Source organism: Ochlerotatus camptorhynchus, unplaced genomic scaffold, assembly GCF_037179485.1.
Source record: "Ochlerotatus camptorhynchus isolate MF236.1 unplaced genomic scaffold, CSIRO-AGI_Acam_v1.1 ptg000216l, whole genome shotgun sequence".
Classification (NCBI taxonomy): Eukaryota; Metazoa; Arthropoda; class Insecta; order Diptera; family Culicidae; genus Ochlerotatus; species Ochlerotatus camptorhynchus.
In genome coordinates, this window is record NW_027040706.1 from 417,944 (window position 1) to 444,672 (window position 26,729).

At 38.2% G+C, this 26,729-nt stretch overlaps 1 protein-coding gene across 8 annotated transcripts in view; it reads right to left on the reverse strand.

Annotated features, from left to right (window-relative positions):
• The window catches only part of Nuak1 (Nuak family kinase 1), a 115,784-nt gene that overhangs the window by 43,612 nt on the left and 45,443 nt on the right, over positions 1 to 26,729 (reverse strand). For 6 of the 8 annotated variants that reach the window (XM_065224836.1, XM_065224837.1, XM_065224840.1 and 3 more), the window contains exon 2: positions 17,920 to 17,976. The gene's annotated coding sequence lies outside the window, so the exon portion shown is untranslated. The other 2 variants (XM_065224835.1, XM_065224834.1) reach the window with 2 other exon arrangements.

Here is a 26,729-nt window from a genome sequence, read left to right on the forward strand (position 1 = left end):
ATAGGCGGACGATTAGTCAGGCCGTGTTCGCAGCAAAAGTACTTATTGGTGATATCGACTCTCCAGGAATCTTGGCTGAATTCGAAATCTACGCACCCGAACGAGCTCTTCGGTCGAGGAGTTTCCTGCATCTTGGACCTCGTGCTGCGAACTACAGCTTGCATGACCCAATACGGTTCATGTCTGGGTGTTTCAACGAGTTTTACGAGTTTTTCGACTTTAACTGTGCAGCGGAAACCTTTCGTCACCGTATTCAACGCAGACTCCTGAGAAGGTGAGTAGCTGTCCATTTAATGTACACGTGAAGGATAGTGCTACCTGTTAATTGCATGACGAGGCCAAAGATGAATACTAAGATGAAACTGTCGGATGAAAAACTTTCTATTTTAGTGTCTTCTTTCTCGGTCCCTTTCATCCAATGAAAACCCCCCGTATTCAAGGTAATTTTGTGGTTGTGCTGCCCCCTCGGAAGAGATGAAATTTTTCGCTCATTTTTATCAAAACAATCACACCAAAGTCAGAGATGTCCCATTTTTTAATTACTCGATTAACAACTAATCGATTATTTTTTGTTCGCTGTGCTGCCATTTTTATACCAATGAGAGTGCAGCACATGTTTGAAACGATCGGTGATGATCCTGTGGTGATGTTAATGCTTATATCGGCATGATGTAACCGATTATAAATAGTTTACTTTTCGGTTCGTTAATCGATTAAACGATTATTCGAATGAAAATCGGACATCACTAGATGAATGTGAAACGTCATTTCAAATATAAGAACCGTTCATAAATAATGATACAATTTGAAAGGGACCGGGGCTAATCACAAATTACGTCTCCATGGTAACTGAAATAAACACGAGTGTTCACCGGTTGACGAGGCCTTCTACCTGATTCACGGACAACTCTATGCCATAGGAGGATAACTTTTTTTATGCTATAGACTTGATTAATGTTCGTTGTAATTGTATTGTATTATTGTGATTCATGTATTTGGAAAAGATATGGGGTTTTTACGCCTTTTCTAGGCTTTTCCTCATCACGCTTCATTTAGACACGTTAAGTCCGATGAAGAAAAACAAATTAAATAAATAAATAAATCAATAAATAAATATCTGCTTGTTCCCCAACAAAACGAAAAGGACATGAAAAGAAACAATGTTGAGCGAGCTTGACCGCACGGTGGGGGAACGTTGAGAATCGATGTCCTAAATTGACTCCACCTGTTGATGAGAGGGTTCGCATAGGCGGCTCCTCTGTTGAATGGTCCTATCTCGAAAGGTAGGCTATCTTTGAGCTCATATTTGACAGCAAGCTTATTTTTAGCAATATTTACACAAACTTTTAAACCTGTAAGTTAATTTTTATTATTTCCTACCCTAAAAGAGCGCCATATGCGATAAAAATAGCCTAGAATAAGTGATTAATTAGAATTCTTTGACTGGGAGACGGTAGTGCGACATTTGACTGCTCAAATATCTAAAAACCAACAATTGAAAAGCCCTCTACTCCATTTTGTAACAACAATTGAAAAGCCCTCAACTCCAAACCTTGTAAAACTATTTTCTCGCGAACCAAAACCTGAATTCGCAAACCTAAAACACAATCGGGTAGAGGAGAATTTCCCCTAACTGTACATTTTGTTAATAAAATTGCTGTAGTGTGGATGTGCCAGTTATGGCTATACGTTCCTATTATGGTGTGTTCTAATTATGACCTATGGAAATCCCATATGCTCTTCCTCTAAGGTAAACTTGCCAAGTGGACAAAGCCTACTGGATGGTGGACTGATTATTTTGAAAATCTTGATTAGTTCTTCTTTATGCCTATTGTGTCTCAACTGGAACTTTCCGCTTTTTCGTCAACATTGATTTCATTTAGTGTTCTAGGTACCAAAGATTTTGTGCGATAATTGGTGTTAATACTGTGTACTATTACTTTCAAAGTTATGTGCAGTTTAAAGTTATCCTGAATCGGATACATGAGAAGTTCGGCGCGACTCTTCGACGACAGTAAAAAAGAAAAAAAAAATCCCAACGACGTTGGCACAGGGGCTGTATCCCTGTCAACCACATACAGATGCACTGTAGCTCACATGATTTTTACATTTTTGGACAATCTGACACTTTTGGGCATACTGACAGCGGTAAAACTGACGGAGGTACTACAGAACAGAACAGCTTACTCTTTCACACTTCCATCGCAGTGCTGAATTCTAGAAAGAGTAGTCTGTTCGAGAGTCTGTTGCAGTCATCCTCACACCTATATTCATCACATTGATGTGAGCAACGACAAAATGCTTGATTGTTGCCCCCGTGCCTAGGTAACATTAAAACAATAGCTTTGCATAATGAGCGCTCGAAACAGATCGCAACAACTTTGGATCTCTTTTTTGGCATTCATTCAGACGATTCAACGTATTTCGTGTTGCTTGAGTTGGTGTTTATTGAACCAAAACACATTTTGATATTGTAATAAAATATTATGCTTTATATTGATTTTACAAGCTCCTTTGATATTACAAGACTATTCACAACATGTAAAAATTATGCTCAGAGTTGACTCGACACAACAATGATTCCATAGCACATCGTTTTCATAGAAAGAGAAAGTATAGTTTGTTATCTCTCTTTACTCTTAACCGATGGCAAACACGAACCTACTGTTGCCAGCAGCGACGGTAGTTTCGGGTCGCGTTGGGATGTAGAGCAAAAATCATGAAACTCAAACTCACCACGGTTTGGTTAGAATTGTAGTTCGTGAGATTTGTTTGCTTGACATTCGCGGCTACGATATCACAGATTTTAATATCATCCGCAGTAGCTTACTTGTTGATTTTTTGTTTACGAAAATCAAGCGTGATCTTGGGCATTGGTGATTTGGACATTTGATTTTTTTTATATTTTCCCAACACTGGCTCGTACTAATTTTCTACGAGGTTGAATTTCTTTAAAATCTCATCAATTTTTTTTTGTCAGCTAGTGACAGGTTTGTGAACATTGCAATTACAAGTTCATTCATTGATATTGTTGTTAGTTCTGCCACGGAAAACCATATGAGAATTTATCGCACGGCTGATTGATTATTGTAATATAACACGAATGCTCATGATAGGTAGTTTCGTCTCGTGATAGTGAGAGGCGCTGTTTTCACAATCTCCCATGAAGGCCGTGTTATTTACCTGGTCTGGTACCAGCACTAGTTCCCACAAAAATCTACATCGGCTGACTAAGTTCGCCAGATTTGCTGGTAGGATAATAGAGGTGAAGAAGAGATTCCGCATATCGTATAGCCACTATACACAGCAGGAAGCTGTATGCATGAAATTAGCAAAGCTGTTTTTATTAGCGTGGGTAAAAATTGATATGTTTCCCAATTAGGAAACCTAACTCACTTCTAGTCATGGAATTTAACAAAAAAGCCCCAGATGCCTCAATGAGATGCTATTTTCTATACATTTTAATTAAGCTCCCTGTTGCCCCAGGAACACAGAGGTTAATTACGATTGTTGGTCACTACAGTAATGTTAACAATACAGTTTGTTTATTTATTTGTCGTCAATCATGTTTGTAAACCGTTTTTGTTACATTGATTATTTATGAGATTCATCCTGTAGTGCCTTATTTACATGTGAATGTGACCGTCGATTATTATGTTTGGCTGTGAAATAATCAGGCAAATGCAGTCAAGCCGCAACAATTATAATAGGTTTCATTTCCGTTTGAGTTTGCCGCTGCAGCTATTGAGCAGGGCTGGGAGGTTTGTCGGGATCATTGCATTTTAATTATGTTGGTATGATCTCGTTGGTTTTGTGGCAAGAACTTTCATGGAACGAGTAGTGCAACAATCAGCTTTCCACCCACATAACAACCATAAATAGCAAGCGCTCAAGGGTTAAATAGGGGAAATGTATGTAATGTCGGCCTAAATGTCCCTAATTTAGGCCCATACATAAATTCAGCAATCGACTACATTTTCAATAGCGACCAAAAATATCCATTAGTACCGTCATAATGACGCGTTCTTCTAGATAAAATTAATAAATAGCAGATTTTTAGCGATGGGCCCAATCTTAGATCCATAGGCCAACATTAGAGCCATTTCCCCTATATAAAGTTATATAAAATTTGAATAATTTCAAATCTTCTGTTATTTTTTCCCAACCATTTTTAATAAAAGAAATGAGCAGCATAATAGGAATATTTTTTCAGAAAAACGGATAAGTAATGGTTGAGTAACAAACCAGACATAGGATGTTTCACGGAATAAAGAAAAGAAACGAAGTTATATATGGCCGCATCGAAAGATAGACAAACTCCTCGCAATGCAAGTACATACCTTCTTACCTACATTCACAATTGCAAAAAAAAAATGAAGAGGAAAGTTCGCAGAAGGATGAGGTTGAAGAAAATCAAATTGTTTGCGCCATAGATCGTTTCCAAATAGACTTCCAGTGATGCAGGAAGCTCATTTTGTGTTTTTATCGGAAGCTGTAAAATCTAATTTATGATGATAGTGCCGTAGTGGGTACGATTGGATATAAAGAGATTACTTTCATTTGTACTTCTACTTTAATCTTGGTTGAAATAGCGATTTTTTTTTCTAAAAACTCGATGGGGTGAAAAAGGTTAAAAAATACTTCTGACAATCAATGTCAAATACTAATATTATTATTATTATTATCTCAAAATTCTAGAGTCATTTTTAGTAGGTATAATATAATGTGATAATCTTAATGTCAAATCATACTATTATGAACAGGTATTAGATACCACTTAGCAGTCACCACAAGGGCAAAAGTATTGTGAATACTCGAAAGTATTGACAATCATATTGATGCAAATGTTGACGACGAAAATATTGATGAACATATTGACGCAAAATCAAAACAGTTTGATTTCATGTTGCCATATTTCCCCTCTTTTTTCATTCTGTTTGACTACAGCAGCAGATGGGACCTGTTCCTCAGCAACTTTTGTCAAAGTGGTTGTAAATTGACTCGGAATTTACAAAATGTCACTGAAGTCGCTATTTCTTAAAATTTCATCAAATCACAGCTTGATCTGTTAAGAAATATTGGTTAGAAAGATTTATTTAAAATCAGAGAATAAAAACTGACCAGAACAGTTGCGAACAGACTGGAACGTTAATTGTTCAATTGATGTTGACGGAATCACTAATATTATTTTTTTTCAACTCCGTGATCTAGACATTCAAGTCCGTTATCTTCCAAATTTGTCCAGATTATTTTTTTCCCTTTCCTTTGATCTCAAAATATTCATAGACCTATCACAAATTATCTGAGGTTTCGAAAAAAATTATAGACCCAATATGCAGGCTTTTCTACTTCGTGATCTTGAATGTTTTCCTAGATTAAGATATCCAAAAATGGTCTAGGAAAAAATTCAAGCTGTCGAATTGTTATTATGTTATGTATGTTAAAATGTTATTTGGCTTGGAGAACTCCCAGCATAAACAAAATGTCTAAAATTGTTCATGTTAATCCCTGAATATTATAATTATTTTTTTTTCAAGATCGAAAATTTAAGTCCTAGATGCATGCAAAACTGTCTATTTCCGTGTTCTTTCCATCTTGGAAAATATTCCTCATTCCAGAACAGTGTTGGAAAAGTTCGCGATATTTCACGAAGTTCTCCAAGGGAAAAGTTCGCGAGTCATAGTGATTTTTTGCGAACTTTTCCATCACTGTTCCAGAACAATGAGATTTTTTCTTAGATTGCGATCTAGACAAGTTTTCTAGGTCCTAGAGTTATGATTTTCTCTATGAGGTGTTTCAAAAGTTTCTATATCCTAGATATTAAAATTGTCGAAATATGTCCAAATCCGATACTTTGAACAATTGCCTCTGTGCCTTAATTTTTCGTTCTAATCACTAATTTGCGATCTGCATAGCCCATAGCCTCTAGTTAGCCTCCAGTATTATAACCCCCTATTCTATTAACTTTAATATTAAGAAACCTTGTAAAAGGTGTAGCAAGTGTAAGTGTTGCGCTGGATATTTTTTTCCTTGATCTTGTTTTCCGTACTGAGTACCAATGCTATCGACGCCAGGAAGGTAGCTCCCACACCTGGACCCTACCTATCGACTTATCAACTCATAGACCGGGGACCAACGGCTTTACTTCCTTTCCGAAGGAAGGCGTGATCAGAGATTTTATGCTTCAGAAAATCCCGGCGGCGCTGACTTGGATTGAACCCAGGCCTTTTGGGGTGAGAGGCAATCACACTGTGTTGCGCTTGTGGTTTTCGTAAATTTTGTTGTTCAATAAACCAAGAGAGTGCGCTTTGAGTATCATTCGAGAACGGTTGTGTTTTTGCTCCACTGCGTGCTTTTTTTTTGTTTTATTTTTTTGAGTCCGGCCTGTCTCTGTGCTGGCGAGGAGTTTTTCGGTGCTCGCATTTTATTGGTTTTGTGTCCCGGGCGCGATGATTTGGTTTGGAAAGGTTTGTACAGCTGTTTTCCCCCTGTTGCTTGGGTGCTTGGTGTGCTCTTGCTTCCCTTTGTTGCAGGTGTGACCTCGATCTATTGTTGGATTTTTGCGATGAGCAATGTTTTTGAGCACGGAGTGGTTTGAAGTTGATATGGAATAAAATGCCCTTGTTTGAGCTTGGTCTGTGGCTGATCGGTGATGAGCGTGCCAGTCGGGAGAAATGAAGTGATATGGATGAGAAGCTTATCATATGTGATTGTGCGGCTGGAGTCGAACGAAAATTATGGTTTTCATGTCGCTTTATGAGGGTGAGGTTATACAACAAGCGGAGTGATGTGAAGATTTGTCGATGTTGTGTGGGGGGAGCCTATCTGATTGATCGGTGGTATGGTCTGCGGTGTGCGTGCCGGGAGGAAAAAAAAAATGTTTGCTCTACCAGGTTGTCGTACAACTGTGTATTTGGTAAGAAGAAAATATGCATGGAAGCTTCTGGAATACACTCCCAGACAGTATGTAGTCGGGATACATACATGTATTGATTTAGTGAGTGTGTTCCAGTTGAGCTTTGTATCATGATTTTCGTTTGCTTCCTGACGCGTTTGATCGGTTTGTAAGGTATGATGTGTGTGGTGTAGTGATCAGCGTCATCGAACATGCAGGTTTGACACTCGGTCGATTAGATTTAGATGCGTTTTTTTCCTTGATTTATTTTCCGTTGATCTTGTTTTCCGTGCTGAGCACCAATGCTACCGACGCCAGGGAGGCAGCTCCCTCACCTGGACCCTACCTATCGACCAATCAACTCATGAACCGGGGACCAACAGCTTTACTTCCCTTCCAAAGGAACATCCCGGCAGCACCGACTAGGATTGATCCCATGCCTTCTGGGGTGAGAGGTAATCAAGCTAACCACTACACCACCGGCGCCACTATGTAGATGCGTTGTAGGTATTTGCTAGTTTTTTTTATAATTTTCAGTCACGTGTGATCCGTTTGCTACGCTTTAATTGTATTAAGGTTTAGTTTGAAGTTTCATTAATAATGTATTATTGTACTAATAAGGTACAATATTGCTTTTGAACGTGCGGGCAAGCTGTTGGAAAAATGTGGAATACAAAAGCATTATTTTCGGTAGAATATGACTTTTGCTCGACCCAGGTTCATACACATGTTTGAGTCTTGCTGACAAATGATGTTAAGATCTATCCCAGGCCACTACTGTAGAAGATCGTATCAGATAGAACTCGGGCGTAACGGTACGGCATAAGTAATAAGTATATTACAATTGCTAGATCCGGGTTGAAAAACATTGTTAACTGCTTTCGGGGGCGTCATTTTACTTGAATTGATTTTTACCTAGGTTTGATATATCGTCGGTAGTAGCTTGGGGTGGCACGGTGGCCTTAGAGCAACCGTTTTTGCTTACTGAGCAGATGATCATGGGTTGGCACCCAAGCCTGAATTGATCTATCCCGGCCTCTATTGTAAAAAAAAACCATTACTGATGTAATTCGGGCTTGTTTAGATAATATGACGTACGTTAGATATTTGTCAATAATTTTATTTGTTAATATGACTACAAAATTCGGGACACGTACACCGGGTCAACGACCATTAGTTCGGGGTTATCGTTCACCAACAGTCACAGTCATAAGCTTGGCGCTTATCAAAGACTACGGATGCAAAGCAAAAGTTGAATAGTTAGTGGAGTCAAAGTTAAAAGCTATACGATAAGTAAACGTTGTAAAGCTCGATTCAAAGTAAATTTGGACGCATGCAAGTGATCATAACTCAAGAATTAAACAACATACACGGTTGATCAAAACGTCAAACAAAATGGTATTTATTCAGCTTTCAAACGATATATAACAAGTTATTACATTTCACCGGTTCGAACGAACTGCTCCCCCTTCCAAACCCGTAATATGTTAAGGTAGGTGACACTGCTCGTGACTGTTTCTTAATTTTCCACCGTTTTCTTCTTGACAAAAATCTTTCGTTGTTGTATCCTTCATGTCATCATGATCTGCACAGTCGCTAGTGACACTGTACCGGCAAACTTATTCCACTTGAAACGCGTTTGTTGTGCATTTGTCACTTCTTTGCGCATCCTCGAAGTTTTCGCTTGAAAATTGCCCAATATTTTTCAATCGGTCTGAACTCAGGGCAATTCGGAGGATTAATCTCTTAGGCGACGAAATTAGCTGCCACTACTCTAAGCATAACTCCTTAGAGTAGCGGCAGCTGGCTAGATCCGGCCAAAACATAACGTTGGTCTTGTGTTGCCGAATGAAGGGTAAAATTCGCTTTTTCAGACACTCTTTAATGTAAACCTACGACGTCATTGTGTGAGATGTAATGAAAACCTTGGTTTTAAGGCCTCAACTGCAGATTCCTTGCCAAATGATTAGTTTCCGAGCAAACTTATCAGCAAAAGCAAAATTATACCTGGAAGGCACATCCCCACGACCAGTTGCCATGTAAAATTTTCGTCCGGGGATTTGTTTATAATCCATTTTGACATATGTTTTGTCATCCATTAAAATACAGCCATCAAATTTCGTCAAAACTCGTTCGTATGGTAATTTTGCTCGCTTTTTGGCCACTAAATTGTGTTTCAGGGAGCGATTCGGATGTTTACTGGCACAAAAAGACTTATATCCTTCTCTTGAAAGGATGTTACGCACGGTGGAAAAGTTGGAATCGTATTTCTTAGTCAAATCACGTATGGAGACACCTGGGTTGCTTTTCACGTACCTCAACACCTTTCTCCTTAGCTTAAGAGCTCAATAGAGCGGCGCACAATAGATACGTTTTCAGGTTTTTTGTCAGTTAGCCCATGCATTATCTGTCAAAAAACCCGAAAACGTATCTATTGTGCGCTGGCCTTTAGTCCCTAGTGCCACTTTTATGATAGATGCGCTGTGCTCCATCCACACTCAGAGTATCCTTGTAACGTTTGATTACATGACTCACCGTTGACTTTGGGAATTTTAACACTTTTGCTATTTTTGAGGCAGACCACGAAGGGTTCTCTAGATGTTTGTGCACAATTAATTTTCTTTTCTCAAGTTCCATGATCCGTAATTTCGGGATGCGTCGATCAATCGAGAAAACTTTTCACTATTTTCTTCGTCAATGAAACATCAACAAATGTCTGCCAAAAGTTTTTCGTTTCAACCACCAGGGGCACGGTGGTGTATTAAACCGTGCGTCCAGATTTACTTTGGATCGAGCTTTTTGTATAAAACGGAAGTTTCGAGGAGTTGTAGAGGAAGTTGCCACGTCCTGGAAGTTGGTCATCCAGGTAATTACCGTCATCAAACCCCCCGAACTAGACCCGATCGTTACCACCACCATTTCGAATTCTCCATCACGCCTCGTGGTTTAACCGGAAAGCGTGCGGTTTATTGCATTTATCGTCGTGAAATCGACCACACCAAGCGTATGTAGTGTGTACGTACCGCAATTCGTGAACCTAATCCCCTTCGTTCTACCGTGTGCGCCACCAATCCACACTAGCAAACGTTCTTTTGTGATTCGTTGAAGTTTCAAGTACGTCACCACACCACACGGCACTCGGGACAGGTTGGAGGTCCACCGAAGCCACAGCTGAAGTCAAGCAAAGCGTAGACGAGACGTGAGTGAAGCTATAAGTGCGAATTACGTCCACCCTTGGTCCCTTGGCCCTAGAAGTAGCAGGACCAGCGGAAGGAGAGCAGCGACATCGAGTGTGATGTGTAGGGACCCCGAAGATAGTCCGAAGAATAGTGCAAGTAAGGTAGGAATAGACCGTTAAGGAAATGGGAGTTCTTCAGTTCTTAGACCATCCGTGGAGGAGCTTGAAGTTAGGATGCTGTCTGCGTAATAAAGCGCACACCGAAAAGTAGAATAAAGTGGGAGTTTACCAGCGGGTACCGACCCTGAGGCTTGGAGACAGGGGTTTCATCAGTGCTGGGAGTAACACCACACTGGTACATTCCAAAAGTATAATGGATATCGGCTCCGCAAAGCTTCCGCATTCGAGCCTTGATAAATAAGTAAATTGTTAAAACAAATAATAACATAACATAATAATACAACTCGCAACAGAACCGCTCTGAATGTATATGCACAAGCAAACACTTCAAATCATTATCGCACTATTTTAATAAGTCCGCGGTTTTTCATGATAGTTTGTCAGAAAATTTGTATTATTCAGCATATTACACTGAACGAAATCAAATTTTAAGGCAAGCGCAAAGTTCCAGTTGAGACAAAATAAGTAGAGTAAGTAGAAGAACAAATCAAGATTTTTTATAAGATCACTATCCCATAGGTCTTGTCCAGCATTCATAACAACCTTCTATCCAGTCAAATATTACACTAGCGCCACCTTGACAATATTCATTAAGGTGATTCATTATAGCGCAATTTCACAAGTCAAAATATTAAGGTTTTACCACTGCGCAAACAATGTCTGAAATTTACAGAAAACTCGTAAATCTTGAGATGTGTGCTCTTGCGAAGTGGGATGAGAAAAAGAACCACCTCAAATTAATATAGGGGAAATGTCTCTAATGTTGGCCTATGGATCTAATATTGGGCCCATCGCTAAAAATCTCCTATTTATCAATTTTATCTAGATGAACGCGTTATTGGGACGTTACTAATGGATATTTTTGGTTGCTATTGAAAATTTAGTCGATTGTTGAATTTATGTATGGGCCCAAATTAGGGACACTTAGGCCGATATTACCTGCATTTCCCCTATGTATGTTTTTTTTTCCTTTGGTTTGTTTTTTCCGTCGATCTTGTTTTCCGTGCTGAGCACCAATGCTACCGACGTGCCAGGAAGGCAGCTCCCACACCTGGGCCCTACCTATCGACCCATCAATTCATGAACCGGGGACCAACGGCTTTACTTCCCATCCGAAGGAAGGCGTGATAAGAGATGTTATGCCTCAGAACATCCCGGTGGCGCCGACTGGGATTGAACTCAGGCCTGCTGGGGTGAGAGGTAATCACGCTTACCACTACACCACCTGCGCCGTTGCGCCTATGTATGTATTATCCATATGCAGACAAATGATAACCGAGTTTACGCTGATCGGTTTTCATTAGGTTTGAACAAATGCAGTCCACTTCCGCAAACTAATATAAATGGAAGCGCATGGTACTCCATCCAGCTGGTTCTGTTTACACTTCCTTGTGCTTGCTTATTAAATACTCTCTGGCGAAAGTAAAAAGGCAAAACCTAGCGTAAAGCTTTCAGCACACTCTTCATTTGGGGATTAACGTACGGAAATGGATCAATCTACCGGAGGCTGGCTGGTATTAACAAGTGGCCTTCACTCTCGACAACGGTTCTGGCTGGTCTCTGTCACTCGTTTTGGGTTAAAAATAGAATCACTATTAGCCAACATTCCCTCCTCCTGAACGTATATTTTCTTTATTCTTCTTTCAGCTGTTTGAGTCGGTTTTCTTCTGATGGTGCGTGTAAACGAGTGAGGAGTTTGAAAAAGCACCAATACACAGCATGGAAGTCATATGAACAGTTTTTTTTATTCAGAAAGTTGCACATTGACTGAAAAGGGCTACATTAATAATAGTTCAAACTTCTCGAACTGAAGTGACAATTTCATAAAAGTTTATGCGACAATTTATCATGGAAATGTGTCGTGTGGCACTACTTAGTAGTTGAGTGCCATACATTTCGCTGTGGCACCCATGAATACGTACCTACTGTACATGAACCGGAAAAGAGGAAAATGGCGAACCGTCTCGTTCTAGTGGAGATTATTTTCGGTTGGTACACTTTACTTCACATTAATTTATAACATTGTTTTTTGTTCGCTTTCCAATGAAACCACAAAGGTCCTCCTGGCTGAACCTATTTTTCACAGTTTTGATAATTCCTTATATCACTTTTACCGAAAAAAAAGTCACTAGACTTTACACTTGCTTATCACAAGCACTGCATTTCAACGTACAGTAAATATCGATCCACATCAGCACTATCGTAGCAATCGATGCAAGGATTGATCACTGGTTGGACACAATTTGTTAAGCCAAAAATGAAATTAACTGCTACAAATTTGGCAAACAATCTTCAACCAAAAATTTGAATGAGGCAGCAGAAATTTTCCAAATCCCTCAGATTTCACACTCACATACTTCGTTCACGAAAAACGCACGACTGAAAATCGCACGGATACCCTCGTGTGGAGCGATCTTGCAGGTCTACCTCTCTGAGCGAAAGTGTGCACGAACGGGATTGGATATTGACTCAGTCTAATGCACTATCATAAGTTTAGGGTCAAGATGCTGGTAGATTTCGAAACAGTATAAGACAGTAGGTCATTGCAAGTACCAACCATGCGAAAAACGTTGCAACTCTCCATGCAAATGGTAAAGAACTCAACTGATCCTACCCCACTTTTGTCGTGTACAGCACATACGAGAGAAACAAGCGATCGTATTCACGAATTTCCACGAAAAACACAAACTTGGCTGGTGTGTTTTCCGCATTTTCCCTCTGACATGACATGGTAGCTGTGATTGGTAGAGATCGCTCTTTTTCAGCTAGCCGAATGAGAGAATGATGAAGAGTGGGTCTTCTGCGATCTACGCTCATGTTTACACGATTAAATTAGTGACCGCGAGCAGTTGTTGGACGAAAACAAATTTTCCACTTGCTCTAGTTTGGGTGCGGGAAACCCGCATTCTGCCTTTGGTATTGGTGAAATTGAACCAATCTGGCTAAAAGTGCCAAAAAATTTCAACATGTCACATATACGAACATCGAACGCGTGTAGACTTTTAAAATAGTTGTTGCACGCGTTTGTTTTTTGCTGTAACGGCGATGATGATCCTGCACGTTACGTTGTATCGATGTGGTAGCAAATAAATGAATAAAAAAATGAGGTATTTGACGCGATATTTCCTCGTTCTTTGAAAATGCGCCAAGCAGAAATCATCTCCCCATTTATCTTAACATGCATGAAAAAGGACCAACAAGCAGTGAAAAGTGGTGTTTTGAGCAAATTTCATACGTTTTTACGGGTTCGTACACAACCGATGAAAACAACTCGAAAATGAATGAAATTTTTAGTGATTTTTCATTCGTTTTAGAGTAAAATGGCTGCGCTTCTCAAGTTCTTATTCTACTTCCTGGCTTTAATCGAAGACAACAAATCAAGAAGACTGGCAACTCATCCATTTTCTCATATGAACGCTATGCGACAGGTAAAATCGCGTCATCTGCCGCTCAAAGGTAAATGCTTCGAACGAATTTGATAACAAAGATTACATCCTCCGAAGAAGGGTTTGTGTATTTGCTCATTTTTCTATGCGTTTTTCCACCTTCACTCAAGCGCAGCGCCATTGTATCTGGCAAAGTTGCCAGTCTTCTTGATTTGCTGTCTTTGCTTTAACCCTCTTACATCAGCTTATGTCTGCTTCTTGGAATCATTTACATAGTCATCAATAGAAAGCATTTTTTGCTCTGTACGGGACATAAATCCACTGCAACCAGTAATTAGATAGATTGTAGGACATCCCGTGTCTTTAGTTTAGTGCATGTCGTATTACTCCATCACTATTGAGAAATGATTGATTCTAATTGAAAGGTTTCGCTATTTATACCCTTCGAACAGTGAGACCACCGTGAAAGACGCTCCCCTTTACAGTCAAAATTGTATTCATTAACAACAAAATTAAGCAATGACACCGATAATGAACTACTCAGAACCCTAGTTTTAACCACTTCAAACTAGAGAACAACGAATAGAAGATTAGGAATCAGATAGAAAAAGACTAACTAACTCATTTTTCACTTGTTTCAAGATCATCTTCGGTTGACAAAGCCAAGTCTTGTCACTATCAACAAGACATAAAAAGTAACAAGGACTGAGATGCGTTCCTGTAATTACTGAAAAATCCTGTTCCCCTAATTTGAAATAGTCAGGACTAGGAATCGGTGGTAGAACATCCCGTAACGTACCACAAAAAGGTGATCTACCCACGCTGCGGGGCAAGAAAGCATCCCAGCAATCAATTGAGAGTATTATAAAACACCTGAGTTGATCAAACGTTGAATAATAGCTTCCAGAGTTCAACAAGTAGTTGTATTGTCATTTGGTTAAAAGCTTTAAAAACTGCATGGACCACTTTAAATGATTGTTTCCGTTCGGTTTAACTATATGCTTCATAAGACCCACGATACCTTTAATAACATCTCAGCTAAACCGGTTGAGAAGAGCTGTATAGAGCGTGGAATAAAAGCATTATACTCCTAAAAGACTTCTATTGTTCAACACTATGTATTGAGTTTAACACGATCATGAAAAACAGTTTCAATGACTATCACTCCACACATTATGCAACTGCACTAAAATTTGCTGGCAAGCAGGTTGCACTGAAACTTATACAAATTATCTATGCAACTCTTGTTAGAGCATTCTAGTTATGTGGTTTTATTGCTTAATAAACGTGTTATACGGGCTATTCCCTCACGGTAACCAGAATGATATTTAATATGATATACAAGCTGAAAAGGAGTTCTGCAATCGTCACTGCAACTCTTTGACATGCAGGTTAACAGCTTCACAACGAACAGTGCTTTCACATATGTTTGTTGAACATTTCAGGCATAACATTTGATAACGGCACAAAAGCATTTGTAAACAAACTTTCTAGAGCCCTTTACACGCGAACCAAAGTACGCCCGCGCAAACCAATACCACTTTCGGAAAGGTGATAGTTGCCCCTATCCGAGGATGTTTTTGGTTTGCGTGGGCGTACGTTGTTTCGCGTGTAAAGGGCCTTAGAAAGTTTGTTTACAAATGCTTTTGTGCCGCTATCAAATGTTTGCCTGATTTATTCAATTATTGTAAAGCCGTTTTACAACGCCTAATCAATGTTGATGAAGTTGTTGTTTAATGACTTGTAAAACTTTGTTTCAGCACTTGCGCGACTTGGGTTATAAATACCAACAACAATTTTGTTGCTAACAATAGCACAAGTGATAGATACGTTTATATGACCGTAAAGCAATAATTATTCGACTGCAAGAGAAGTCACTCAAGTTGAGCTTTATATACATACTTCTCTGATATGATCAAAATATGTAATCAAGAATAGAGCAGATGGAAATAGAAGCGGCCGGCAATCCAGGATCATGAATTTTGCTTGGACAAACACTCGGCGGAGTAGAGGTAAATTATATTTAGGTTTTATTCATAAATGCAAACATTAATTTAAGGCACATATAATAAAATCAAACATTTATTTTCTAGATAAGTTTTTTCAATTAATCATTTGAGTAACAGACGATTGTTACTACTTCCTCCATCATCACAAAATGTGAATTATGGCATAATTACATATTTTTTCAATGTGCACAAATGTATGAGATGAATAAAAATTGTACAAGCGCTTATTGTGGCGTTTCGCTACAATTGTTAAACTAATTTTAATCTGTGAATATTGTGAGTGCTTACACAACGGTTATTAGGAAGTCATTAAAACGTGTAATAAACGATTTTAACCGCTTGCTGTACAATGATTATTTGAGAGTCATGGAAGAGTGTATGAAACGCCTTTCGGGTTTATTCTCTACCTAAGAGGAAGAGGAGATAATAGGGGGACTTTTATGAACCAATTTTCTGTCAAACGCGAACTAGTGCCTGATTGGTCGAGTGAACGTATAGAAACGCGAGAATTTTTACAACAGGGAATGTATTTTCTTGTATTTGGCAGTCGCCCATAATGAAATAGTTTTTGCACGGTTACCGAAGTTACTTTAATTTTCGCTTGAAGTCCTACAGGTCAATTGCAGTTCCACCCTTTTTCTTCAGTATGTGCTTCACAATTGACCAGTATTCTTCAATTGGCCTTAGCTCCGGGATATTGGCCGGATTCATCTCCTTGAAAACCACTGTGATACCATTTTCGCTAAACCACTGTTTGGTGGAATTTGAGTAGAGGCAGCTTACCAAGTCCGGCCAGAATAAGCAATCCATCTCATGCTGCTCAAGAAAAGGCAGAAGTCTCTTCCGTAGGCACTCCTCCTTGTAAATTTGCTGGTTCATGGGGCAGAAGTAACGAAAGTTTCGCTTTTCAGCCCACAACTGCAGATTTCTTGCCAGACAAGGAACTTTTAAGGGAATTTCGAATTCTTTTTGATTTTACATTCTTCCGGGGTACTCTTCTGGTCAACCGAGGTATAAAATTCCTGCCCAGGAATTTGATTGAAAACTGGCAGGAGCGGATAGATAAGGATTTTTGTTTCTAGCGTGCATGATCGAATCGTGACGTGCTTGCTCCGGTGAAGCCATGATGTAAACAAATGAACTTATCCTGACAACCAATGCCTACTGTGATTCTAAATGCAGCGAATGTCTGGATTTTATCGAATGAATCATTTAACTTTGTTATCTCACTGCCGAGCAGGTTTTTGGCATACACGAATGAATGAGATTTGCAATGTTGATCTAGATTTGCATTTTTTGAATCACTTGTTTAAGTCGTAATTTAGGTATTACGCTTTTACGCATCCCAAGATTTTTTGAAAATAAACGAATAAAGCGCAATGTAAAAAGATGTAGGTAATAACCTATTGTCTTGGCCACCCGCTATTGTGTGTGGCAGGCATCTGTTCTCGGTTTATGGCCGTATGACGGCGCAAATTGGTTAAACAAACGCTGATACGCTGCCATCTTTTCGGAGGCAACATAAAATCGTGTAAAAAATGCGCTTTAGCCATCACCAAATGAGAATTTAACATAAGCGCAACAATACATTATCCAGTAAAAACGCGGTTAAAACTCCAATACAGTAGTAACCTGATTTTGTCAGCCCCCTTTTTGAAAATATGTTCTAATAATCTACGAAACCCATACGCTTTTCAGTGCCTTTCTAATATCATTAACATCCATCTTGAAGATAAATGAAATATCTAAGGAATTATGGTTATGTATAATTATTGAAAAAAAAACACAAACTTTGATGCGCGGGGGCTGACAAAATCGGGCCATTACTGTAATTGAGAAACAAGCTAAAATACACCAAGTTGAGAGTAGACATGAAGCCTGCCAAGAACAACTAGAAATAAGTTTAAATTTACACCAGTTGTTCTAAGAGTAGATTATGATGTTCCAATTTAAACTCATGCTTGTCCATAATTGATGTTCTTTTAAAGACAAGATTGACGGAATCCTTCCCCTTTGCGTTTTCAGGGGCACTAATCTTATCATATAGAAGTCGTGTCGATCTACACAAACAATGATATACATTTTGAACCTCGTACATATATCACCAGATGTGGATCCGAGAAAATGCGAAGTGGTAAAATAAATTGTATGAAAAAAGGATTCGATTTGATGAATCGTGTCCAGCAGAAATGTTCCAATGGTTCGACACGTCTTTGATCTGGAGACTCAGAAAACAATACATAGTCCAATATAATTTAATTAAAAATTTACCTTAATTTTTACATGCTTTGTGCAAGATGACAGTCTGCTCTTGGTAGATTTGTGAACCTGTGAACAAAAAAGATAGAAGAAATGATTTTATTTTAGAATGTGGCAGGTAGGTTTCTGTGGCAAACCAACATTGTCGAAAAATCAAAAATGAATTAAGCCGCATGTAACTGGTGGGGTACTCCCTGCCTACCATTACTGAGACCCCCATTTTCAATTGATAAAAATAAAAACCATTCATGAGCTTAACTCAAAAGTGACGGGTCCTGTGCGCATGAAAGGGTAGATTGGTGGTGAAGCTATGGTGACGGTCGGGATTCAGTTTGAAGTATTTTCACCTAGACTTCAATTCTTTGCGATTATTGCGTTTTTAATCAAAACTTCAAAATTAGCTAGAATTAAAAATCTTCTACGTCAGTTGCCTTCGTTATTCTTTTCGTTTGCTCTCTAAATGATATTTTTTAACAGTATCATTCGAATCCCCTACAGGTATCAATGCAAGACGATTTTTTTTAATACATAAATTGCATCCTAAATCACTGGGATCGATCTTAAAATCATTATCGGACTTAGAACGGTCTTGTAATCCATTTGATCAGGAGAATCCGTTGATGCAGAAAAATTTCGAATATACTGACCCACAATTATGAATCACACCATTTGATTGACACGCTAGACGGACTGATCCATAATTGCTTTCAGCTGATCCATAAATACGCGGTCAATAACAGCACATGATCAGTTCTTTTACTTAAATTGCTATTAGTCGCGTTGGAAGCGAATCGATCATCGACGTATAGAATTTTTGACGTATACTACAACAGGTACAGGAGGTAAATCGAAAATCTAAAATTGCAACCTCCACGAAAAGATGTTAGGTTTTGAACGCATGAAACTTTGTCATTTATAGATTAAACTCAAATCCAAATACACCAAACGATAGTAAATAACCCTACAAATCTGCTGAAATAAATACTTGTCCAATTATCTATGAAAAAAAACTTCGGGAACAAATAAAAAGTGATTTTTTTTCATAAAATAAACGATTTCCTTATAATCGAGTACCTCACATAGCTTGCACACAGTTCTGTTTGAACCTGAAAACTTATCAAACACTGAGGTGGCAAATAACAAGCAGGAGAAAGTCAGCGGTTAAAGGTCTCTCTCTGCCTCTACTGAACATTCTCGCAGTGGGCGTATATAAAAAGCGCTGCTGTCGTGCCATCCGAAGTAACAAAGCTGTATCGAAGTCCACAGCCATGGCCTAGGTAGACGTTAAAAAGGCGTTTGACAATGTTTGGCATGACGGGCTTGTGTAGAAGCTTTGTACCTTCAACTTCCCATTACATCTGCTTAAAATCACCCGTAACTACCTCCAACAAAAGTCATTATAAGGTATCATTGAATGGTTGTCTTTCAAACATGTTTTCCATCCCAGCAGGAGTCCCGCAAGGCAGTCTGCTGGTCCCCTTGCTTTACAGCATTTACACTTCCGACATTCGTGTTCGCAGATGTTACCGCAATAGCCGTCAAAGGAAGGATGCCTCGCGAAATAACGAACAAACTTCAACGATGCCTTAACGTCCATGCTGATTATGCCACCACGTGGAAAATCAATATCAATGCCTCCAAAACTCAAGTAATCATGTTCCTCCATCGGTAATCGCCCAAACTAAAACCGGCTCCCTCTTGTACTGAAATCATGCATGGCACAAGAGTTGAGTGGTCTGCCGAAGTAACCTATCTCGGAATGTTTTTCGATGAAAGCCTCCTTTTCCGTTCGCATGAAGATAAAACTGGAGCCAAGTATTCTGCCTTGGCTAGGTGTCTGTATCCGCTGATTTGTCGCAGATCCCGCCTCTCAAGGGTGGAGTTAGGGTTGCTGTCTACAAATCCATCATAGCTCCTGCGATTCTCTACGCAGCTCCGGTTTGAGAATCATGTGCACAGACTCACCACAGGAACAAAATCCAGGTCGCTCAGAACAGAGTGCTGAGGATTGTACTTGATCGTCCTTTCTAGTCGAGAATTTCCGATCTACATCTGAGGCGAACGTTCCTAAATTAGATTTCGAAATTGCTAACATTAAGGCTAGGTTTGTTCAGAAATGCAATACATCAGAACATGCTTTGATAAGCAATTTGTTAGGTGTATGTAGTAGTTGCAGGTTAGTTGTAGTTGTAAATAATGGTTTTAAGTAGTCTCGTTTTTCCAATTTAAACAAACCAATCCCAACAAGGTGGTCATTCTCTAAACAGGCCTGATAGGACAAGGAACTGTAACTAATATTAATTGAAATATCAAAAGAACTAAAGTTGAAAAGACGCATCTGTGTCGCTTGATAAGGCATACATGTAAATCACATAAATACAAGAAATAAAGATCATTTTAAGTCAAAAAAGTGCCTCCGCTCATTTTCGCATCGGACAGCGTGGTACCAGCAGCAAGTCAGCAGTAAAAGGTGAAATTTTTCTCTCTGTCGTCGTTCAGAAAATTTTTCCTCGCAGTGGATCAACTTCACAACCAGAAAAATCGGTCCTTCTCATAAAGAGTTATATTTCTGGAATAAATCGACGGTATTGATCGATTTTCAGTGAGACTACAATATTATTTCCCTCTTGGGTCCAGTTCAAATATTACGAAACACAAAAAATGTTATAATAAAATATGAAAACAAGATCAAGTTAAGACAACATCGGCCTATCATTGGCCCTTTTCATTGCCACCAATTGTTAAAAAAGATCATCTTTTCAGTCCTAAATCCTAAATTTAGGTGTGGAACTTATGTACAGGGTGCGTGACGAATTTTTGCAGTAAATGGCATATTTGAGGAAAAATACACCAGTTAGTTATTCTAGCAATGAATTTTGTGTGATTTATTTTCTTTCGCAACATATGGAAGTTGTAAGTAAATTTATTCAAAAAAATTGCCTTCCCTTTTGACGACTGTAGTTAGACGCTTCCGGAAACTGCAGTATGCACGTTTTAAAATGTTTCGATTCATAGATGTCATCACTGCCTTGATTTTAGCTTTTAGCGACTTAAGTGTGGTGTGAGGGGTTCTATTGGTATCCCGTTGGACGACGCCCTATACAAAATAATCCAACGGATTGATATCGGGACTGCATGGGGGCCAAATTTCTTCCTCCCAAATTTACGAAATATTTTCCGTAAGCCATTTCTGTGCTTTATTAGCAGTATGAGCAGGTGCTCCGTCTTATCACTTTCCCAAGCCTTTTTTAATATTATACACTGTTCTTTCAGACACATTTACCGACCGAATTATTTCTTTCATGCATACTCCGGCGCGCAACAAAGCGACAACGGCTGACAGATTGCTCTCTTGTTTCGACATCTTTACGTTTACTCAACATTGTTTGTTTTAATCTTACACCTAACAGTATAAGCTATCCAGTGCTGCCAAATATATCTAAATCATGATGCACAAGCATGAGAAATTACTATTTGAAATTTACTGCAAAAATTCGTCACGCACCCTGTATATTTCGCCATTTATTAATATTTTTACATTCATATCTGATTGCAATTTAGGAACCAAATGTAACACACATTGTATTCGCATTTTATCAGGTCCTGAATTTGGCCAAGGTTTACTAAGTATAAAATCCAAAATATGTACAAATGGACCGAAATAATAGGTTACTTCTAATATATTTTAAATCAATATCAAGAAAATTGCACGAGATATTGGTGACCAGCTTATCGTAGTTTACGTCAACCTTGCGGTCGTGTTTTGTACACAACCCACACTTTTTTTTAAATCTAAATCCACAATACAAAATTGGGATGAGCTTACTTTGGGGCCATGCATTAATTACGTTACGCTAAATTTTGAAAAAATTAACACCCCTCCTTCGTTTCTCATCACGTTTTTCCTATATATTATGCATTGTTTGTCACATAATCTTAAACTCCTCCCTAACAGCGTGACATAATATATACATCACCCCTTTATATAGAGCATAGCTGGACTCCCTGATTCTGTTACTAAATTTCTTTCGAAACTTGTTTGTCCAACAATAGAGTCTTATGATCAAACACTCCACCTACGCACACTCCACTGTGTATGCTTCTCAAACACCGGTAATATAATTTATCAAATAATGTAAAGGCTTCATTTGCTCATGACTGGAAGAACGCATTGTCAACTTTTCCCGTGATACGAGCTGTGTATGACAACTTGAATAGTGAAGCTTGATTGCGCTCCCACTCTAGGTCTGTGTAGTGGATAGACTTGGGACCCTGCATCTGCACTACCTATTCCAACATCATTCTACATTTGTACGAACATACAAGATCCTCCCGGTTCCACTCATTACTGTAAATACTAAAATACACCTAGACACAGTATAAAACAAAAGGCAAACTGCCGGGGGTAACTCTCGTTTGTGGAAACTGTTATTTTTTCATTATGAGTGCTCATGTGGTGAAAAATTGCTGGAAGGGAAATGAATCCGAATGGAACATTTGTCTACAGTTCTAGAGCATTGTGGGTGTTAAAGGAGAATGATGATGCTGCGAGTGCTGATGATGATGGATGAAGAAGATGAAGCATGACGGAGCTGATGATTTTGACGAAGATGAAACTGGGTTATGATGGTTCACCCCGCCTCCGGCCATTATCCGTGCTGTCTACTAACGGGCCTGGTGTGCTACTAGAACAGGCGATTTTTATTGGTATTGTGCCGTGTTTGTTTTCTTGTTCATTCCTGGAAGCTCCTATCGGAATCCTTTTGAGCATGATTATAATTGCTTATTTCGTACTCGAATGATATAACACTCAACAATGCATAACCCGACCGTCGAGAACGACGACCCAGCAAATGAATAAAAAATCCGAGATGAGAGAATAAATAGATAAATGATGGAAACTACTTATCCGGAACAAACTTGTAATCTTGGGTAGAATATAAGGATGGTTAATCCTGGTGAAACATCCATTTGATTCTTCATATTTGTAATCATTTTGTGTTAAACGTAGGACTTATCAATAATCGTGTAATCGTAGGGAGGCGTGCATGCTCTCGAGACCCATTTCCACAATCCATCCTTTTTAAGTCAATTTTTAGAATTTGGATGGTCAACCAAAGTACTCCCACGTAAACCAACAACATCATCCGAAAGTGATATTAGTTTGCGTGGACTTTGGTTCGCGTGTAAAGGGTCTTAGAAAGTTTGTGTACAAATGCTTTTGTGCCGTTATCAAATGTTATGCCTGAATTAATGTCTAGTTCAGACTAGGGACATATTACAGCAACTGCAAGAGCACAATGCATGGAAGAACCACCTAGTAGGTGAAATCCCTCAGCCCATACACTCAAAAAATTCCACACGTTTGACCGAAGTGTTTAAACACTTGATTTTTTAAATGCACAATCACATTTACTTTAAGTATATTTCACCTTGGTTCAATGTGTTCTACACGTTAATTTATAGTGTTTCAAAATTTGAAAAGTTGTAAATCTTTCACTATCTATTCAAGTGTATTGCACATTGAATCACACTACTGTTCAAAACAGATGGATTTAAAGTGTTTTGCATTTCAATGCGATGTGAATTGCTTGCTTAGAAAGGTATACATCGAAAACAAGACTTGTAACTTTATCCTATCAACCCGCCTTATATATGAGAACAACCGTGGCACAGTGAGATCGAACAAAGATTCCGGCAACAGCACACCCCAACAGTCCATGATCGAATCCCAAATCAGACCCATTAAAAAGATATGTGAAAGGTCTGGCCTCTGGAAGTTTTGTTTATATATTTCAGTGCCAACATTTCAAAGAGGCGTAATTGAATTTGTAAACAATGGCTTTTAGCCGTCGATTTCTCGCAATTGAAAGCTCACCCCTCCAAATTCCAAATTGCTAGCTGGTAGAGGAAACATTACTCTACCTGTTGGTGTCATTAATTTTCATGACTGAGCTTTTATTCGCTAGAAATCGACAGTTAAAGCTATTGTTTACAAATTCAATTACGCCCCTTTGAAATGTTGGCACTGATTTGTCGATTCATTTTTAGAGTCTTCAAAGTAGAAGTCGATAAAGTAGATATGTAGAATATTGAACTATGATGTGCAAAGCTATTGATATCACCATATGAGGCACATAGAATCCAAATGTGTCACAATTCAAATCCATAGTGTTCAGACATGATTCATAGCATAAGATTCACACATGAAATGGAAGTGTTTCACAATAAGCCCAAAATTAAGTATGAGATACATGATGATGACGTGTAGAATTTTTTGAGCGTAGGAAATGGCAAATGTTTACAATGAATTCTAGCGTTTAGAATCACAAGGGCCTAACCAACCGGTCAGCACTCGTGTTTATTTCAGTAACCATAGCGACGTAATTTGTGATTAGCCCCGGTCCCTGTCAAATTGTATCATTATTTATGTACGGTCCTTATATTTGAAATGACGTTTCACATTAATCTAGTGATGGCCGATTTTCATTCGAATAATCGATTAATCGATTAACGAACTCAAAGGGAAATTATTTGTAATCGGTTATATCATGCCGATAGACCTTTTTGACGTTTAATCGTTTTTCTCTATCTACACGAAACGAAAATCAATTATTTTATTCATGTGTTTTACTTATACATTTTTGCCAAAACATCAGCCTTATACATTCCATAAGACAAACCACATAGGTCCTATAATAATGCATAAAAGGTATGTGTGACCGCTTTTACATGTCATTTGACGCATGATCTTCATTAACTTTATGCAAGGCGTCTGCTTATTAGTTGCCTTATACATTTTATGAATAATCAGCAATAGTAATTTGCCAAAAGGTATGAGGAGATTTCTATCCGTGTATCACATATGGATGAATGGACGGTTTGTTTTCCCACTTATCTGTTTCCCTCTTGCTAGCACTCGTTCGATTTAAATGGTGCAATAGTGTGCGCCAATTGAACGTCAAAAAGCTCTATATAAGCATTAACATCTCCAGAGGATCATTGTATTTTCTTTCAAAAGGGCGTCATTGATATTTTCAATAAATTGTTGCGTTATACATCACTTGTCATCGAAATGACGTTTGAGACAAAGCTGTTAAGAAAAGTAAATTAATTTTGGGAAAAATATATACGGTAATTTAAGAAGTTTTGTGTTAAAAACTACAATATTTCAAAAAGTATATCTTCAATAGGGTAGAGCACTACTTCGTCGTAATCGCCCATTTCCGTTCTATCGATCAGAAAAGATCAATAATATCAATGATTTCACCTTTCACAAATCAATAATAGGTTTGTGCCGATGCGTTAGCTCATTAGCTACAACGTAAACCCTGTTAGAGCGCATTATATGAATATTTACGCTCATTATTCTCGAAACAAAAGAAGCGCTCCTAGCGAATCCCCTTTTTCTACGTTTATCCGTAGGACGAAGGAAATCTAATGGCGTTTTAATGCGTTAGGACGAAATTGAAACTCGTAGAACAAATTTAGAATCAAGAAGCAGTATTAGATTTTAAACAATATCTCAACAATTAGTGACTCTTTATCAAATCCAAAAGGAAAGGTGAATAAATTTAGAAATCATCGTTGATAAAAATATTAAATTTTTCGTTCAAACTCGTTCAGAAAAGAGAGATAAAGCGCGGGTTGTGCCTAGTAGGACGGAAATTAGATCAAAAACCCTATGTATAATTATTTTTTTAATAAATCTTATGACAAATTCAAATTTTAGGAGTTTTTTAAACCATTGACACTTGTAAATTGTCAAAAATCGTAGAACATAAACATATGGTAATATTTTTAAACTTCTTGCACAGATTACGATTTAGAATGATTCAAATAGTGTTTCCTGTTTAGAAATTAGATAAAAAAGAGCGTACTAGCAAAACGTTCAAATATTTTACCAAAATTTCTTGTTCACCGATTTTTGCCAATTTTCAAGTGTCCATGGTTTTAAATGTTCCAACAGTTTTGCATTTTTATGAGCTTTAAAAAAAATTTAAAATTGAAGATATTTGATTTTTTTTTTTATTATAGAGATTTTTAGCCATATGGCTAGTTCATCTCTTAGAGATTTGTAGTAGAGATTTTTAGTATTTGAGAAGATAATTGAGTATTTATTACTTGTTTCAATTTTTACTCAAAATAACTTAAAGATACCATGTATATTTCAACAGGAAGACTATATTTTTTTTTATAACTTTATCTCAGACTACAATTTATTGAAAAATTACAAAGACGCCATTAAAAAAAAAAACATCTAAAATGGACGAATTTTGTAAAAATTTGAATGATTGCCAGTAACAAACAATTATGCAAAGTTTTATGCAAGTCCGAAAAAGTAAAGGTTTTCCGATTCGTCATTTGGCGTAGAACTGCTCTAATGCTAAATATCAGTGTGTAAAATTTTCTCAATCGCGTTACATCAATAAAACAAAACAACGAAGTTTATGTTCTCGTCATAAAATGTCAGAATGATGTACAAAACGCAGTAGATTTAGACCAATTTTCCCTCGATTGTGATGAAAATTGTCGCCGCATGATTGAACCGTTCACTACCCTATCTGTTATAATAACATAGTGCAGATTAGGATCAGACACTAAGATCAATTACTGGAACGCTAATGCCAAAACTAGCGCACTTACTCATTTATCAAAAATTATACCGTAAATAGATCCTTGCAAAGTAAATTACGTCAAGAAAATCAAACAATTACGTAAATGCTTTGTAGACGCTTCAACTTTATACAAACCATTTGATATACGATGAGTAAAAAATCCCATCGAATCTGCTTTTCTCATCACCCACTTCAACTTTTATT